This window comes from Amblyomma maculatum, chromosome 2 (assembly GCF_055883805.1).
Source record: "Amblyomma maculatum isolate TAMU_Amacu chromosome 2, ASM5588380v1, whole genome shotgun sequence".
In the NCBI taxonomy this organism is placed as follows: Eukaryota; Metazoa; Arthropoda; class Arachnida; order Ixodida; family Ixodidae; genus Amblyomma; species Amblyomma maculatum.
This window is the reverse complement of record NC_139345.1, coordinates 45455589-45461588: the sequence shown is the minus strand read 5'-3', so window position 1 is coordinate 45461588 and position 6000 is coordinate 45455589. Positions and strand designations below refer to the sequence as shown.

Sequence of the window (6000 nt, the reverse complement as noted above, 5' to 3'; positions counted from 1 at the left end):
ATTTTTAACACTTTCTTCCCTGCAAATCAGCGTTTCAAATATAACGCAGTCACACAATACGAATGACTATATTGCATGTAATACGCAAAATTTTACATTCAGACGGCCTAGATTTGAAGTGTTCTCATTATCATTGTCATGAAAACAAATAAAACAGAACTCTACGCTTCTTAACCGATGCCTTTTAAGCACAGCCTCCATCATAGAAACATAGCTATATCTGACAGCGGTGGCTACTAACGATGCCAAAGGGTAGACAGAAAAAAAAAACCAAATTATATATTGCCTAATGGCCTGCTTGGTTACAATCGCTGATGTCCTAGAATCGTGACGTACGGTTGCGTCATTTCGTGCGCTATGAATGCCCTGCTTTTACCAACTACAGATATTAGTACTGACTAGCATCCTCATGTCATCAAGGCTGGCTTTGCTACGCCACCCTGCCAACTGGTGAGCTAGTAGCGTTTCCTTTAATGCAGTTCCTCCTCTTTGCTACCAGATGAGGTTTGCAAAAGAACACAATGTTTAAAGTTTGAGGACAGCTATATTCTGCTTTTAAAGTCAAGACGATATAAGATTAATGGCTGCGGATTCTCTTTTGCAAGTCAGTGATCTTTTATTATGTGTCTCTATTATACCCAAATATTGATTAGCATGCATTCGAAAGCTGCCGCCTTTTGTGAAAGGACAGTAGACGCAGATATGCAGCCCTGTTTTAAAACAGCCATACGATCGTCTCGATGGGGCTAGGGCGGAAGTGGTTTTTATGGCCTGGGACTCAAAGGTCTACGGTTCAAATCTCATTCCTACCTGTCAGCTCAAAGGGGCTGCCCGAGTTGTACCACTCCTGCCAAGTCGGTCATGTAATGTGTCGCACAACCTACAATCAATCAATCAATCAATCAATCAATCAATCAATCAATCAATCAATCAATCAATCAATCAATCAATCAATCAATCAATCAATCAATCAGTATACTATATCTCAGAAGCAAACTAGGAATTTTTCGGTCACCGTGCAGAAGAGAATTTTCTAGAGAACGAGGCCTTTAACTCTTACCGTTGTTAATGAGAGCCAACTTGGTTAACAAGAACTGCCGAGGGACCAGTTGTTCCCAATACAACTTTCGAATCGCACTTTCACCATAAAATGCCGCTTCTCCCAGTTTTGCGTGATTTTGTCCGCTAATCCAAAAACAAATTCGCAGACGATTATGACACTCGTTGATAAGAAATTTTAGCGCATATCTACAGAACTGTAGCTTTGCGATAGGCTGAGGGAATGAATTTGCCACAACTGCGTACATATGCAGTTAGAGTATCCCGAGTGGCTGCGACTAATAAATGAGTAAACATAAGTCACTGTGGGGAACTTACCTCCAAGACCGAGTTAACGCCTCCTTATGCAGCTTCCCTTCTGAATATCCGTTAAACTACATGCCCTTTGCTGCTCCCTTAATCACTGCTTTCTTAATTTGCGCCTTTCTATTATATCTCACATAGTACTTAACATGCAGTTGTAAGCTAAGACGGTAAACGAGAACAACCAACAAAATATAAAGACTGGCTTTAACCAAGCAGAGCGAAGTGTTTGTGTAGCTCAGGTGTAGCTCGCCTAACTCAGAGGGGCTGCCCGAGTTGGCCGCTATACTGCCAACTCGATGTCATGTTATCTCGCTACATCGTCATACATCCTGCCGAGCAACCAATGTCTAGTCATCTCACCTGCCAGAGAGAGAGAGAAAACTTTTAATGAGCATGTAATCAGTAAATATTCGCAGGAGCTGGGTGGTCGGTGCCCCTAGTCCAGGGCTCCGCTGGCAGCAGCTGACTTGCGGACTAGCTGGATAATCCAGGCTTGCTGGTCCAGGTTGTCGCTGGTCAGGGCCGCCTCCCACTGCTCGTGTGTCGGGCATGGCACTATTAACGTTGGGTCAGGTTTGTCCTGGCATTCCCAAGAGATATGAAAGAGTGTGGGGCTTGCGCCGCACCAAGGACAGTAGCTCGTGTATTTTGTTGGGCTTATCTTATTTATCTTATCTCTCACCTGCCAATTACCAGCTTTCAGAGTTCGTGCGTTTTCGCCCTCATTTCAGTGGAGGCTAAACGTAAGGCAGCCGCTGGGCTGTGCGAAGTCAATGCATGTTAAAGACCTCCAGTGCGCAGAAATTTCTGGAGCCCTGTCAACTGCTGCTGCTTACTTCATAGCCGATTATGCGTGCATTTCAAGGCGACGTCGGCTATGCCAATTAAACATTTTGCGTGAAGAGTTGATTTAAAGCAGTAGCCTGAAAGTTTCTTAGTTTATGTCCTTATGTGTAATGAATCCACACTGCCACGTGAGCACTTTCTTATTATTCAGAAAGTGAGCTGCAGAGTAGGCAAATCAGGAAAAGGAAAGGACGAATAACATGTTCGTTGGTACGCTATCCTCCCTGTGAAAGATGCGGCTGCGAAGAGACCACACAGCATCTCCTTTGCGAGTGCCCTGCTTTTTCAGGCAAAAGATATGCGCTGCGTTCGGCTCTGGACCATCTTGACAGCCGTCCTTTCACAGAGGAGAAAATCCTCGGCCCATGGCCACAGAAGGTGTCTAACGGCAAAGCCTTCAAAGCACTTATGTGTTTTATGAGAGACACAAACTTGATTGAGTAACTGTGACTGTGCTCCTTGCCGCCTTACCTCTCCTATCATTATCTTCTATCGTTCTCCTTTAAACTCCTCATTCCCCTTCCCCAGTGCAGGGTAGCAAACCGGAAGCTTTCCTGGTTAACCTCTCTGCCTTCTCTCTCTTTCTCTCTCTCTATCCTCCCGGCGCACAATATGCAATGGCACCACCACCAACAGCTGCTTGGCTTCTAAAAACATTTATTTTGCTGTTTATCAAAGACATTGACGTGGAATGTAGAAGAGAATGCGTTATCATGTAGCGCTCCGACTACGTGTGTTCATTAACACGTGGCGCCATCCTTGATCAGTCATGCTAAACATCGGTAGCGCCGTCTGTGTTACAACATGCAATTAGTGGCACAAACAGAGCGGTTGGCAGTTTAACAGCTTAAGGAGGCTGGGTGGTTGAAAGATTCAGATTTATTAAAATAATGCAGTGTATTACGGAATTTTTAGAAGTTAGTTGTCACTTTTGTTCAAGAGTTTGATTAAATGTAGTCTTAAACCAGAAGTACTTTCGAACTCAGCATAGTACGTGCAAGTGGTCCTTTGCTCAGAATTTGTTGCTGTGTTGTGCGGATAGTATCATCTCGCAGAGATGAAATGGAAAGGAGACGAAGATTTCGAAAGGATAACCTGAAAGGTTCGCCCTTTTATACGCGAGATAAATGTTTGTATGGTGGCATTGCGCGACACAGGGCAGACATTTGCCTTTGATCCAAGAACAAGGAACATTCAGTTGAAGCTGCTGTGGTTCTTGGTCCCTATGATGCACCGCGGAAGACTAAAACCTCTCGAACTATATGTCAAAGTCCAGTCAGTGTAGCTTCCAAAGTTTCCGTGCTCAGTGATGGAAGGCGTGGAATCAGCAACAGTAATATTTTCCTTCAAATTTCAGGAGGGGTTTCACGCTCTAACGCTCCCAATAGATTGAAATTATTGATTTAAAAGTTGGTGATAAAATATACAGGCAGGCTTCCAGTATCGTTTTCAATGCACCGGGATTCGCATGTCCTGAGACCATGCCGTGCACATCTGTGCATTAAGCATTGTCGCTTTGGACACACAGTGGATAGGTTTTTGATGACGTTTGAAAAGTGAAGTCAGGGCCACTAGTCCAAGGAAAGCCCCATGTAGTGTAAGACCACACCATAAATATTTAATAGGTTGTAGATGCTTTCAGGGAACTCGGCTGCGCGATTCCACGCTAAGGATTCCCCAAAGACAACAAAATATCAAGTCGCCACCAGCTAAACCAACTCAGTATGAGCCTCCTCCTAAAGGTTACGTGCAATTCTCCTGTGGTACCCCTGATGTTGATCTAGTTGAGCAGACGCCTTCGCAAGATCCCCAATCCTACTACCAGATCCAGCCGAGGAGTGGATATGTTTACAGGGGGCGTATGATTAAAAAAAAAAAAAAAAACTTGTCTCTTTGGATACTGCATGGTGGAGCTGCTTTTGAATATTTGTTTGCCACGAACTCATTTTAAACTTTTTCGCTGGTCTTTCGTCGCTTAAGCACGGCTTAAAAAACGATTCAGCGTACATTCGCTAATTCTGTTCCAGCCCTTTTGTCATGGAAGTGACAGTTCTTTGCTGAATTTTGTTATGCAACTTGCTGGCATATTGCGTTTCCGTAGTACATTTTGCCTTAGTATGCATAAAGAATATCTCTCAGTATACATATGACAAATCCGCTGATTTAGGTGCTTTTTCTTGTGCTGATAAAATAGCGGCCCTACGTCGCTTCTCTGGACAACAGTAACAATAGTATAAGTCAAGTTGGTGGAACTGATGCACACAAATTCGGCCGCAAATGGTTACTATCTAGAACTTCCGACGTCGACTCCTCCTATCAAAACGTTGCTTTGTGCTAAGTTGATGCCTTTGTAAGGGAACTACCGCCTGTTTCAGCAGCCATAGGTTGTAAACGATGTTTTGTCCTTTGTATACGTGCTGTGCTTTTTAGAAGAAATATTCTTCAACGGATGCTTTAATATATGAAGAACCTTGAGATCTTCTGTGCACGAAAAATATTTTCGAAACTATTGAGCTTGTAGGGTTCTTTTTCATTCTTTTTAAACTCATGCTTGTAGGGTCCCTTTAAATTCTTTTTATACTCGTGCAGCCGTTTAACCTCTTAAAACCCGTACGATAGATTTAAACGGAGAACCCGCCCGTTAAGCTAAGTCTGTGTTCCGAGAGCAGGGCTGGAATTAGATTGGGTGCTTTTGTTTTTTAAATGTTTAGAGATCGCGCTTTAAATCCGGAGAGATACGTCAGCCCTGGCTGTGGAGGTACATTGTGCAGCAAAGCGGACATTATACGCCTGGCAGAGCTCAGTATTAACCCATTAATTAACTAAAAATAAATATAGAGCATTTATATTTTTATATTAAGGGCCATCATTATTGTATAAACTAAACGTCGTATTTATTCCTTATTAATTTAAACAGCGCGAACACGAAGACAAAGGACAAGATAAAGAAAGCCACATTACAAGCGCTTTCTCAACAATGCCTAAGCCTTTACTCAAAGGCGCAGATAAACACAAACATAAAGAAAACGAAACAATCACGTGAAACAACCCCTGGGTTCACCTGCTGCACAAAAAGTCGCTCAAAAAGACACCTATTTGCTTGAAAGAGCAAGACAAGTCTTGCTGACACACTTATTGTCCGTTGAAATAAAATATGATTCCACTATCTTTCTCGTCATCTTTTCTTTGTGGCGATACAAAATCCTAACCTGGTCAAACTTAGGAGTGCACTTCTTCTTCTCCTTCTTCATTGTTTCAGATGAATGGCAATGTGATACCAGAAACGTTTTGTCCTTGCCACTTTACAAGTTGTTCCGGTGTTCCTGTGGTCTCTTATTAATACATCGTCCTCTTTGTCCTCTATAACAGGCTCCACAAGAGAGTGGAAGCCTGTACTCAACACCTGTCTTGCATCCAACAAATGGGTCTCTATGTTTCACCCCACATTCTTGCGGGTTCGATTCTCTTTCCCTTTGAATACCCGGGCAAATCCTCTTCATCTTGAGAGGGGCGGTCAATGCGACGTCAACACCATACCTATTGCCTACATTTTTGAGGCCATGTGAAATTCTGTGCATAGACGGTACCACCGTAACCTTCCTCTTCTTCTTACCCATGCTGGGCAGGGATTTCAGTCTGTGCGTTCTTTTAAGGCTCTTCAGCAACCGGCAACTGGCCTCATTAATAATCAACTCCCGATAACCCGCCTTTGAAATTCTTGTCACTTCTCTTTCAAAACTCTTGCCCATGCCTTGGACGCAAGATTTCTTCAACCATGGCAAGATGAAT

At 43.3% G+C, this 6000-nt stretch overlaps 1 long non-coding RNA gene across 2 annotated transcripts in view; it reads right to left on the bottom strand.

Moving 5' to 3' along the window:
• Nucleotides 1–806: 806 nt before the first annotated feature.
• LOC146198548 (uncharacterized) overlaps nt 807–6000 on the bottom strand; it is a 407190-nt gene continuing 401996 nt past the window's right edge. For both annotated transcript variants that reach the window (XR_014704998.1, XR_014705002.1), the window contains one exon: nt 807–880. This is a non-coding gene — a long non-coding RNA (uncharacterized LOC146198548). The remainder of the gene's footprint in view (nt 881–6000) is intronic.